This window comes from Centruroides sculpturatus, unplaced genomic scaffold (genome assembly GCF_000671375.1).
Source record: "Centruroides sculpturatus isolate CEXI.00-Female unplaced genomic scaffold, Cexi_2.0 scaffold63, whole genome shotgun sequence".
NCBI lineage: Eukaryota > Metazoa > Arthropoda > Arachnida > Scorpiones > Buthidae > Centruroides > Centruroides sculpturatus.
In genome coordinates, this window is record NW_019384640.1 from 231163 (window position 1) to 245549 (window position 14387).

Below are 14387 nucleotides of genomic sequence, written 5' to 3' on the forward strand. Positions count from 1 at the left end.
TACTTAAGTATGTAAAAATTTATTACATTTCCTGTTGTACGAGGGTTTTACCCAATTCTCGAACCGTGTCAGAGTGAATCCGTGCTATAAAAGTACCGTGTTATACGGGGGATGGTACCAATTCTCGAACCGTGTTAGAGCGAATCCGTGCTATAGAAGTGCCGTGTTATACGGGGGTTACCTGTATATATTTATACCATATAAGAATTGAAGTACTGTGACCATAATATACTGTAATTCAGATAACGCCACATTTTAATCGTGTTATAATATTAATACTGTAATTAATAACAAAAGTATTAGAAAAAAGGCGCATATATTGAATCTCCCGAAGAAAATGTGACTTTGTAATGAAGTTTATGAAGATAAAACAACGCCTGTTGACTCATAGTAACAATAGATCCTTATTGTCACTTTAAACATCATAAATATTAACTTCTCTAAACGTATGGCTTCAAAATCACGTTAATTCAATTGTGTCCATTGGTTCCAATGTAGAACTATTCAAAAATTGAACCACTATAGTTTAAAATTGGACCTCCAATTAAATGTAAAAAATGATTTCTATAATCCTACATATTGCTTATTATTTCTTCTGTTGTGCGCAGGAGCCATGTCTTCACAATCGAAGGCGCAATACAACATTTTTGTATGATGCCCCCATCTGTACAAACGTGATGAATCCAATCCTGCAATTCATACATTGTATCATAGCTTCCTGCTTATCTCTACCACACAGTTTACACAAGCTGGATTCCTCATTCTCATCGACTTCTTCAGTTTTTGCATCATCTTCGAAATTTAATACTTTTCAAATGTATTTTTCGAGATATTCAAAATTCAATCAAGTTAATTTTGAAAATTAAATTTCTCACTTCGGTATTTTGGTATTCAATATATATTCTGTCAGAAATAATGTTATCCGGCAGAATATATATCGAATCTAATGTTGTCTTATATAAGACCATCAGTCCAATATAGGAAACACCTATCGGTCCAATTTAGGACTAGTCATCGACTTAAACATATCTCCCAATCCCTCGAAGACGAAGATATTTTCGTGAATGCCTATTATCACAGTTTATGAGACTGTAATGCTTATTAATACAGTGACATTTGAGAGCTACATACTGTATTTGTAGTCATAAACCATTAGCACAAACCGCAATTATAATGGTCCAATATTTTCCTACGTAATTTGAACTAAAGGTAGACGGTTAAGACATCATCTTGTGTTAAATTTAATAATTAGATTACTTAATATCTTTAAATTTAATTAGCCATATTAAGTGCTGATTGGCGATATCTTCCTTTTATTACTAACAAGTAAGATACATGTCATTCTTGGTTTTAATGTAACTTTATTTAGAAACTATTTCATGTAATAATTAACTTATAATTTTCATACTTAATAAATGTGAAATAATGATATAAAGAAGTTAAAAATTATCAGTTCTATATAATACAAATTTATCAGCATATATTGTTATATTTAGACCCGGAACTCTTACCCTTTTTTGCTTGTCTACTCCTTCCCGAAACTGAATTTAACTCATTAAACTTTTCTATATTGTTAAAAAATAAGAATAAATTGCAAATAGGAGGAAAGAAACGATTAAATAAGATTTAAGAACCTTACTGGAGATACACACAACCTTTATTATCTCTCCACTCCTTCGACCTTTAACCACCAAAATTTAATAGCATCAATCCCCCAATATACAAACCTCCCTGCAAAATGTCAGAAATTTTCAACCAAAATCACAGGAGTTATTAAGCTTCAAACAGGGTGAACAAAATCGTGTCACACATACACCACACTAACATCCATAGATATAGAAATTACCCCCGAAATTTTTTTTTCATTTCTCGACGTTTCAAGGTGAAATATAAAAATCTGGAGGAGAAATTATTTTTTGCCGGATTGCCATACTAAAAGTAAAATTAAAATATGTTTTACTTTTCCCTGTATCTCATCTATAATTATTTTTTATTATGCTTTTAGACATAATAAAAATATATTTTTCACCGACTCCTAACAACTTATTGACCTCTGTTTACGAACAGATTGGATACTTCTGTTCTAGACTATCAACTAAATTAAAGGTTCCTAATCTGGTCACTAGCGACCTCCTAGTTGTCAATCGATTTATCTACGGAGTCGATTGGATTGAATTGATAGAATAAGACAACATGACAGAGGAGCGGTGTGTCAAGGGGGATGCTCTCCGGGAGGATTTATAGAAAACTGGTTCCGGTTTAGTTGTTAGATACGTGAAGAAAACGCCACGTGGATCGACTCCCTGGTTCAGGCGAAAACTCTGAACCAGGGAGTCGATAAGTTACTAAGGATTGTTCCGGGGATCGGTGAACAAATAAATTTTTACTACATTTAAGAATAGTATATAAGACTAATTTATACACAAGAATTTAGACAACTAGATCGCGATGGCAGACTTTTTCATTAAACATATGCGGAAATTTTTCAAATTTCGAATACGTTTAAGAATAACTTATATATAAATAGCTGCAAGTACCCGCTTCGCTGGGTTTTTAGTTGTTCGTACATTTATATATATATATATATATAAGACTGTTTCTCTTTCTCTGATTCGATGTGTTTCCCTATAATTTTCAAGTTGCTCTCCTATCTGATTATTTCTGTTTCGTTGATAATTTTCTCGTAGCAATGTTAGACGTACTTCTCTTTCTTCCGTGGTTTCATTTCTCCGCGACATCTTTTGTCTTTGAGATATGATTCGAGATCGCAAAAATTCTTTCTTACGCTTTGGCATTGTGTGTTTTTTTTTATTTTTTATTTTTACTTTTCACATTTCACTATTCACTTTTCAATTTCTACTTTTTTCTGGTATTCGTACACTTTTACTTATGAAAAATCAACTGAAGCATGTGAGTCACACGTCTCCAAAAGCCATCCCCACAACTCACACATAATGGTCCTCGACTATTCCAAAACGTTTTCGACTAATCGAAAACATTTAAGATTAAGATTAAGATTACATTATAGCCAATCGTACCCGTTTTCACAGAATACAAGAATTAGGTCCCCCGCTTCCAGACTAATTAGAGAATTTTTACATGGGTCTAAAAATATGTTTGATTTCCTGCAAAACGCAAAAAAACCGCATCTGCGCCTGTAAATCTTGCACTCCACTTTCTCTTAACACTTCCTTTGTTACTCAACACTTCCATTGTTAACACTTTCATTGTTACACATTTTCGAAGTCAACCACTTTCAACTCCATATCTCTCACACCCTTATAGCTATCGAAAAGCAACCACCATAGTGCACGATAGGAGTACTACCACGCATAAAGACCATTCATATGCGATGTGTAGTTTTGGCTGCAGAGTGGCACATAGAAGTAAAACACGTACAAGTAGGCTAATTTTAAATTTTGATTTATGTTTAATAAAAAAATATAATTAATTCCCGTTTGTGTTTGATTTTTATTTCGTTTCCATTCATAATTTATTTTTGTTTTGTATCGATCTAGAAAGAGATCGGAAAATTAAATCTAGTTTCGGAAAAGAGGTTGATAAGTAACAAAGATAGATTCTTGTTCTAAATAATTAAATGTTTAATTGTATTTTATTTATATGAAATCATAGTTTAGTCTGATTCAGTACCAAATTTAAAACTTGATATTAAATATTCTGAATTTTTAAGCTAAATAATGCTAGCGAGTAACTTAATTCGGAAACAAATTATCTTTGTTAATTTAAAAGCATATAATTGTATAAATCAGCATTCCCTTCATTGAAAAAAGTATATGCTTTGTAAAATGTCTTATTAATTTAAACATTTGTTGTTATACAATTTGATCATATTGCTTATCTATACAGTACTTCAAATACAGAAATATTTATTTTAATATTTTTAATAATTTTTAATAATGTTACTAAATATTTTGAATTTTTATAATTATTTAATTATAAATATCCTGAAACTAATTTTCCAAAATTAGAAAGTCGTCTCAAACTCAAATTCTTCGTCAATAACTCATTTTTATTCCTGACTTTCATCAATATCTGGGAATATTTGCTTCATTCAATTCTGTTTATCATCTTTTCAGAACTAAAATCCAAAAGAAATCACAAATTACGAAAACTTTAAATATCAAAACTTATCTAAAACTTCTTTCTACATAATGCTATTCAGTTTCATCTTCTATATAGAATGCCTTTTACTATAATTATGTAATCTCTTCGAATAAATAAATGTTATACACACGAAAAACAAATCATTAATTTCTTTTCAAATTGTTATGTTCAATTTGTGGATTGTTCAAAATCAGATATGGGCTATATATTTTCAAACTAATATCATTATATTATGATTAAAATTTCAGTTCAATACAATACAAATTGATATTGTATATTTATTTTAGTTTTGGAGCAAATGCGTATTTCTTTCATTAATTAAAAGCTTACTCATAAACTGATAGCCATTGTTTTACTAATAGATTAGTTTACAGTATCCTTTCTATAATTCACGATAAAATTTAAACAAATGATCAATATTCGGGCGTTCGACACGTGAAAAATTTTGGATTTTTTTCACGTGTCTAACACCCAAATAAGGATCAGTTTTCCTTAGAACATTCATCCATGAGATCTTCCTTGGTAGATCGCCCGCGTGTTGTCTTATCCTACAATCTTACAACATTCATAATCTTCATATCATTATTTTCCTTTCGGTCTATAATTATATAATCTATTAATTATGTTTTATTTTTTCTTCAGTTCAGGTTTTCTAACTTACATTTCTTGTCAATTAATTATGGTATTATTATTAAATAATAATTTATCAACATGGGAAAATATTCGAATTATCCTCGACTAACTGAATTAATAATAATATATTAGTCTACTGAGTGATTAAAAATCTTATGATTAATCTCACAATTAATCTTACCGTATTTTTAATCTTAAATTTTAAGTTTTCATGTATTTTCCAATACTGAAATACATGAAAACTGGATATTAAGAACCACTAACAAACCTTAAAAAATTATAAATAAAATTAAACATTATTAACAATTTTAGTTTTCAAATACTTTAATATATTATTATTATCTCTATTTAGTCATGTACTAAATACAATAACTTAATTCTAGTAGCAGTAAACAAGTGTTTTTATGAGTGTACAGTACACGTTCGTGTACTTGTAAAAACGTGAAATGTACACGAACAGTACACTACAGCATGAGTTTCTTTTCTTTCTTGACAAAATAGCTGAGTGCCAATAGAGTCAGTGAGGTCAGGAATAGAGGAGTCAGTGAATAGAGTAAGGAATTAAGTTGTCAGTAGAAAATTAGAAAATTTCTTTTGTTGGTTATAGCCTTTCAGCTATGCCAATGTAAGCTTCTCGATGTATGAACGTGATGCGTGGCTAAAAATCGGTTCAAAAGTCGTAAGTGCATTTAGCATGTAAGAAAAGTTTTGACATGCCATCAACTGTAGAAGACAATATAATATAATATAATATAATGCACCTACCGCTTTTATATGACGGACTGTTTATATATATATAATTTTACGTTTCAGCTTATCATCATCCACTTTGGATGAAAAATCAAAGTGAAAATGAACTTTCTTTGTTGGAATTTCGTCATAGATATCATTACTTGAAAATTGAGCAGTTGTAAGTGCTTAAACTTGTTTTCAATATTCCGCTATCGATGAAAAATCTTGCTTCTATTTATATAATCATTTTAAAAAGATTTTGTTTGTAATTATTCAAAATTTAAACATTAAAAATTAAACAAATCACAATTCTTTGCTTACTATATCTCTAAAACCAATCATTAATTTTATATATTTTTTTAGTTTCGTGCTGTTGTAATTTTGGAAGACTTCTAAGGATTCTTAATCTCTTACACTGTATCCGCTCTTAAACTATACATAAGCAACACACAAAAAAAAGGAACGCCTTACCTTCTTAAATAAAAAGAAATCCTTAATAAATTTTTTATGGAAATGCAAGAGTCCATTTTAAAACTTCAAGGAAGCGGGTTAAAATTTGCTAAATTTAATGACATAAACATTTTAAATTAATGACATTTTACTCTTATTTTATCTGTTTTAATACCTGTAAAGCCTTCAGATATTAAAACAATGGTTTCTAACCGGATTGTCGCAACACTTTAGGGGTGCTTCGAAATATAGTGCTGAGCAGCGCAATAATATTTCTTATGAGTATTATGTTACCCTGTATATTGGGAGATTGGGCCAATAACAATACGAAAAATTTTCATTGTCGGACTTTGAGTGAATATAAAAAATAAGACGTACTTGTGTACAGTACTAATTTCTACTCCTAATGTATGGTATAAATAGTACTTTACGAGGTGGCAAATTTACAGGTACAAAAAAAATTGGGCGAATATGTCCAATATTTTTGTACTCAATTTATAACTGAAAGTATAATAATAGAATTTTTAAACAGGAAACTCTTTAAATGCATTTAATTTTATTTTTTAATCCAAATAATATATTTTAACAATTATATCTATAATAAAAAAGTGCTATCTTCTGACAAAATAATGGATGTTTGTTGAAGAACTTAAGAGATTAATAGAGATATTAATAGAGGATTTAAGCATTGAAAAATAGCATCTACATTATCAGTAGTCATATTAATTTAAAATATGTCAGTTCATTTAAAAACACTTTTATTTATAAAATTATATTTTATATTATTTTTTAAAAATTATGAATATTTACTTTAATTAATAATGTATTAGACAAAATATATTTATAACTATATTCATATCAAGAAATATAAAATTAAACCTTTTTTAATGACAAATTTAAATTATGTCAAACTTCCTTATAATGCCACTAGCATCACTTACGTAAAGTACCAATGAATACTTACGAACAGAGTTTTCATATAAATATTAATTTCAGTACCTATAAATTGCATTTAGTGCATTGTTATTTAATGCTAAAAATGGGAACGAATATAGAGATGGATATTTTACCATTTAATCAATGAAATAAAGTTTGCATGACCTTAGTATAAGAAAACAACTCAAAACTGTAATACATTTCAGAAAAAGTTAATACTGTATAAGTAATAATACGTTGATAATGATTTTTATTTGTAAATTTAATTATTTAATTGTATCACATTTTGTTATGGGAGATATATATATATATATATATTGTTACTTATTATAATAATATCTATATATTTATTCTAATTATTTAAAAGAATATATCGTGAATCTTAGGATAAACAATTAAATCCCTTATATATCCGCAGAAAAAAATCAATCGGAATCCCGGATTCCCGGGAAACAATCCCTAATAAAAACAGTGTTTTGAAGATGTGTAGGAATTTAACCAGAATTTTAAAAAAATCGTATATTTGTTATGTAATATACTGTAATTTTAATTTGTAATTTTAAAAATTAATTTTTTTTTACATTCTGATAAGTTTATTTATGACATAAAAATAGATTGTACCAAATTGAAAAAGAAATAATAATATGTTTGATTATAATTTCTTTTTTAAATAAAAAATTATTTAAGTAAGTAATTGTTTTAAGTGTGTAACTGTGAAAAATAAGATTATATATATCAATAATAAATAAATGAGTAAAAATGATATATTGAAGTCTTTTAAGTAAACTTTCATGATAGTATTTAACAGATTTATTTTTACTTAAACAAAACAGTTGTAAACAATATATTAAGGCTTATCATACATCAGAAGGTAAATATTTATTCAGCTTTTATCATAAAACTCTATAATTAAAATTTCAATTGTTACAAATATTAACTAAAATGCATTTGGTACAGTACATTTTAATTTCTTTCCATTGTTTCCACAAATCTTTATTTTATCAGTCATAAAATTTAATATAATTTGATGATAGTATCCAGACAATCCCGGAATCGAACTGAGGACCATCTCATTGTTAGCCTGACCGAACTCACGATGAAAATGAAAAAAAAGCCCTCTTAATGCTACGTGCCTTCTCGTGGAAATCTAAAGTGTGTTCATATTTAAGGCTAAAGATTTCATCATAATAAATATTACATGATATAATCTAACAATTCAAGTTTGAAACAAGGTTTAGTAATTCATTACTTGCAAAAAAATCGCTTTGATCATTCGGAATAATTAATTGTTATATTCTTCTTTAACAAGTTTACTTAACAAGACTTACCTCGTTAACCTCCTCTAATCTAATGCCAATGTCCTCATCAATTTCCCGCTTCTATGCTACAAGAACAAAGTCCTTATTAGGTTAATGAATAACTAGATATTTGGTTAAACATCGTTTGAATTTCTATCCTAGAAAAATTAACGAATACTTTTAATATTGTTGCTATAATTCTTTACGTTATTTGATATGTACTGTACCTAAAAGAATTGATACAGTAAATAAAATTTATTATATTAATTAAAGACCCATATAAAGTTAATTTAACTGAATATAAATAATTAATTTTTATATAAAATTACTTATTTATTAATTTCCTCTTTTTGATTTTAGTTATGCCTACGAAGTTATGATAATTAAAAAATTAGCAAATATCTCTTCTTAATTAAATATAATTTTAAAGGCTAATTAAGTTATTCGTGGAATTTAAGAATGAAGTTATTTAATTTAAATTTTTAATATTGTCTTATNGTACATACGTTTTTGTTTTAATATATATACAAGTTTTAAATTAACCGACTCTGAAGAAGTATTTTAATTTGACTACTCTGAACTTTTATAAGTTGATATTACAATATCAATTTCTAAAAGAATAATACGAAAGAGAATTTTGTCATAAAGAAATGAAGATCGATTTAATAAAATAAGCATAAATTCTTTAAATATTCATATTTTATCAGAACAAGTTCTGCCCACCAGTGGCCTAGTAAATAACAACACTGTATAGGTGGTAGTTGGTTTTTGGGTTCGAGCCACGCCGATGGACTGGTCGCGTGGAGTTTTCTTCACGATAGTAACATCTGCGGGTCATGTACGAATACATCGGTCGCACACCCAGAAAGCCAGCTCTGGATTTTCGCAAAACTCATTATTGTACAAACAGAATTTATAATTTCATGTAATTTAATTAGGACGGAATTGCTATGACATAAACTTTAAAAGTACAATTTAAAAATCAATTATATACGTAAAACTTCTAATATACACAAAAGGAAATTTAAATATACTGTAATATAATGCATAAACTGTATAAAATTTAATGAAATAAACCGGACGTCCACTGAAGATCAAACCCTTCTTGTCGACTTTGTCCGACTTGTCGTAACCCCCTCTTTCACTTCTTAGTGTGGCCGTCATTTATGAACAGCCCCAAATAGTTAACAAAGGACCAACAGAGACATTTTTCCTGGACCCAAAATTTTATCTTGTATTTAGATAATTTAATAAGAAAATAATATAAATTATAGTTTCTTCTGGTAAATGATGAAATAGAACTCTTTTTCTTAATTTTATTTATGTTTTCTTAAATTTTTTTTTATTTTACTTTTTTATTTTTAATATAAATGAAAATTAAATCTATCAAAGACAAGTCTGTCCAAGAGGGATCACCATTTATTTTGCATTCCAAACTACACATACATATTAATGGCGACAGGCCTTCCTTTTTAGGCTACATGGCGCCAAAAAATAAAAAAAAGTCCTTTAAAAAACACAAACATCCAATTAAAAATAAAGGAATCGGTGACACAGACGTCTTTCTTCTTATCCATCTAGCCAATGGGTGGTTCTGCTTTTTATCTACTAGAAAAAATCGCTGAAAAATGTAGATTTTGAAGCTGCCCCCTGGCGACTTGTATTTGATAGATTTAATAATAATCCAGCCATCGGACGGAAAAATTTAACAAAAAGAAATTTTTAAATGTACGTTGCCAGGGGGCAGCTTCAAAATCTACATTTTCCAGCGCTTTTTCCTAGTAGATAAAAAGCAGAACCACCCATTGGCTAGATGGATAAGAAGAAAGACGTCTGTGTCACCGATTCCTTTATTTTTAATTGGATGTTTGTGTTTTTTAAAGGACTTTTTTTTATTTTTTGGCGCCATGTAGCCTAAAAAGGAAGGCCTGTCGCCATTAATATGTATGTGTAGTTTGGAATGCAAAATAAATGGTGATCCCTCTTGGACAGACTTGTCTTTGATAGATTTAATTTTCATTTATATTAAAAATAAAAAAGTAAAATAAAAAAAAATTTAAGAAAACATAAATAAAATTAAGAAAAAGAGTTCTATTTCATCATTTACCAGAAGAAACTATAATTTATATTATTTTCTTATTAAATTATCTAAATACAAGATAAAATTTTGGGTCCAGGAAAAATGTCTCTGTTGGTCCTTTGTTAACTATTTGGGGCTGTTCATAAATGACGGCCACACTAAGAAGTGAAAGAGGGGGTTACGACAAGTCGGACAAAGTCGACAAGAAGGGTTTGATCTTCAGTGGACGTCCGGTTTATTTCATTAAATTTTATACAGTTTATGCATTATATTACAGTATATTTAAATTTCCTTTTGTGTATATTAGAAGTTTTACGTATATAATTGATTTTTAAATTGTACTTTTAAAGTTTATGTCATAGCAATTCCGTCCTAATTAAATTACATGAAATTATAAATTCTGTTTGTACAATAATGAGTTTTGCGAAAATCCAGAGCTGGCTTTCTGGGTGTGCGACCGATGTATTCGTACATGACCCGCAGATGTTACTATCGTGAAGAAAACTCCACGCGACCAGTCCATCGGCGTGGCTCGAACCCAAAAACCAACTACCACCTATACAGTGTTGTTATTTACTAGGCCACTGGTGGGCAGAACTTGTTCTGATAAAATATGAATATTTAAAGAATTTATGCTTATTTTATTAAATCGATCTTCATTTCTTTATGACAAAATTCTCTTTCGTATTATTCTTTTAGAAATTGATATTGTAATATCAACTTATAAAAGTTCAGAGTAGTCAAATTAAAATACTTCTTCAGAGTCGGTTAATTTAAAACTTGTATATATATTAAAACAAAAACGTATGTACAACTATTCTTACAGCGAAACTTCGCTTTTCTACTACATCCGGCCATTCCCACCGGACATCTAGTTTGTCATCCGGGGAAGACTTTTCCACGAGACCCGTATCCCCGATGTTATATCCCCTTTTCCGTGCTTCTAACCTGTAAGGCACCGCATACTCTTCTCGTTTTACGTCCGTATGCTTAGTTGCGATATCGTGAGCCGATTTGATCCGATCTACTTCTACATTCTCCACTTCTAACATACGGGTCATTTCACGCGTCAACCCTACGGTGACATTTGTCCCCTGATCGTAACAAATCATTTCGGATAAACCCGTCTGCGTAAAGAATCGCAAAAATACCAAACAGGTGACCAGCGATCTCATCTCTTCTACTTCTGACAAGCGGTTGCGTAAACTGATTACGCAAACTGCGTATCGATGACCGTTAGCTGACNGAAGAAAACCTTTCAAACAGCCGTAGTCCGTAAACTTCACACGTGTCGAGCTGTGATTGGCTCATGTATTTAAGGATTCCTACAACGTAAATTTCTTATAAAGTGGAACGTATCTAAGCGTTATAGGGGGGGTCTACTGTAATACACCAATATAACGGCAATAAGAATAACGTAACATTCTGTACAAACTTCTATTAATTAAAAAAAATAACAAAGAACTTCGATAGATTTTTTTCAATATCTCAAGACGATTCAAGCTAAAATTTAAGTGGTTTTTCTCCGCGAAAACATTTTATTAAATATAATATTTGACGAGATGAAAGCCCTTCAAAAGTCAATTTACCACTCGTGTTATATAAATATGTATCCTTTTTCCTCGTCATGTACGGATACCATAGATTCAAAAAATTCTAGTACAAATTAGACTTAATAAAACTGATATTAGTTTTAAAGATAAATTTTTAAATATAATGATCAAATGTCATTTCTGTAACAAAGAATGAATTTCAGTGTTGCATCTGTTAATTGATTGCCATGATCTTTTGTTTACTTAATATTATAAAATAAATATAAATATTTTACAAAATTAAGCGTATAATTATGTTAATTATAATCACTGATTGAATACAATAAATATCAAAATTATTTACAAAGTGTATAATTTTTTCATGACTTATAATTCGTATTTATAATTAATACGATAACGATAAAAGTCTAAACCAAAACTTACCTTGTTTTATTGTAAAATTTACAGTTTTTGTCTTCGTTAATCTATAAAAGAAGACAAGTTTTTCTCTCTGAAACAAGGATTAGCTTTATTACAATAAAAATTAATATTATTAAACTAATAATAAATTTTTCAGTGAAAATAAATGAAGCGAGTATGGGTGCGTTCTTTTATTCCTCCGCGGAACTCCGCGCAAGCGACATCCGTTTAAAAATTCCTGCGGAACGCGTTCCTAAATTCCGGTCGGAGTGCGCGCCGTCGAACGGCAAAAACGGCCGCTTGTAACAGTAGTTTGCGGTGGAAAGCAACATGGCGTCCTCAATGGGTCAGATAGTTTCGTTTCGGGGTCCATTATGTGGTTTTATGAATGAAAATTTAGAAGTTGTGAAAGCGCGAGTTAGTGCACGCGGTGATGTAAGTGTCTTTTCGAATTTTTTTCGGATGGTAGCCGGCATTCTAATTTTTTTCGTGGCTATTTTGAATGCTTTTTCAACAAATAATCCATTTTATGGTTAAATTTTACAATTGGGACTCTTTTTTTGCCTTTAAAAGGTCATATTTTAGAATTATAGATTCCTCAATCACGATACTGTTGATAGTGCGAGCGCCGCCATCTTTCTTTCTTTCACCGTCGTTCCTAAATGCCTTCAAATAGCAGCGCACTCCCGTAGTAGCGGAGACGCAGAGCAACTGCTATTAACGAATGCACCCTATATATGTTCATAAAACAGTAATTTTCATATTTTTTTAATAGTAATTATATATTTATCTAATTTAACTAAAAAAATTTATATATACAATATATCCAAATATTCTCTGAACTCAGTTAAAGATATTTATAGAGATATACCTATTAATATTTCTTCTCTATTAGATAAATATTTTAATTTAAAAAAATGAAATATGTAAAATATTTCTTAATCAATAAAATTTAATTATTAATTAATAATAATTAATTAATATAATTTAAAAATTTATTTAAAACGGGCCCGCTCAACTCTGGTATGCATGCATATGTTACTGTAAATACTCGAACTATGGTAAATCCTAAGATCTTTCAGTAAAATCTGAGATTTACCAAATCTTTGTGGTAAAAGTCCGAAATGTTCTGCGATCATCGTTAATTTCGAACTTTTATCAGCATTTACTCCGTATATCTTATGTTTTACCTCAGAGACCCGCTTCCTGCATCGCACCGCCGCCGCCGTCTTCGCTCGCCGCATTCCATCGTTTGACACATTAATTCTAATCTTGTTTGAGATTTCTCTGTCTAAAAGTTATTTATGAATCAAGATGAGCGTGAAACGGAGATTTTATGAAATAATGGACGAGTTCGTTGCAAGCAAGAAAGATAATAACTTTTATCTCAATAGGGACAAATACGCAAAGTGTTTGGAGGAAGTAAAAGCTGCAAGAACATGAAAAAGAAACAAGCTGTTCATTACAGGAGTATAAAGCGTTACGACATTTTGACTGTAGGCTGCGAAGAAAAATTAATTGCGCCCACGAAGAGGAGGATGGAGAAATAAGGTATTAGCCTACATTTGTTACGAGGACTTATTCAACATTCTCGAAGAAACGCGTGTTGCTGTTGGCCACGGTGGAAGTTTAAGGAATATAACCGTAAGTATAAAAATGTAACAGTTGTGGCTACTATCACATATTTGAAGCTATGTGAACCTTGCCAAAAGAAACAGAAGACTTTGAAAAAGGGCATTGTCGTCAGATCTATACTTCACAGTGAAATGAATTCACGCTGTCAGGTTGATCTAATAGATCTGCAAACTACCCCAGATAGAAATTATAAATTTATTTTCATAACAGCATACATGATAACATGAACTACCCAGGATATTTTCAATTAAAAATTGAATTATGACTATTTACAAAAAATTTTTTTTTTTAATTTTTCGAGTCTATCTTTCATCCTTTTAACACACCACAGAAGTAACAGTATATTGGCTTGGATGAATTTCCACAGAACACGTGATAAATTATAACACAAAAAACACACAAAGTTAAAAACGATCTAAACGCCGACCTTTTATTTGAGGATTCGGCGTTCTTTCACATTAAAAACTATGGTTACAATTTCTGACCATAACTACCATGTTCTTTAGCACAATATATAACTGGTTCAGGCCCTCTTGTGGTGATTTT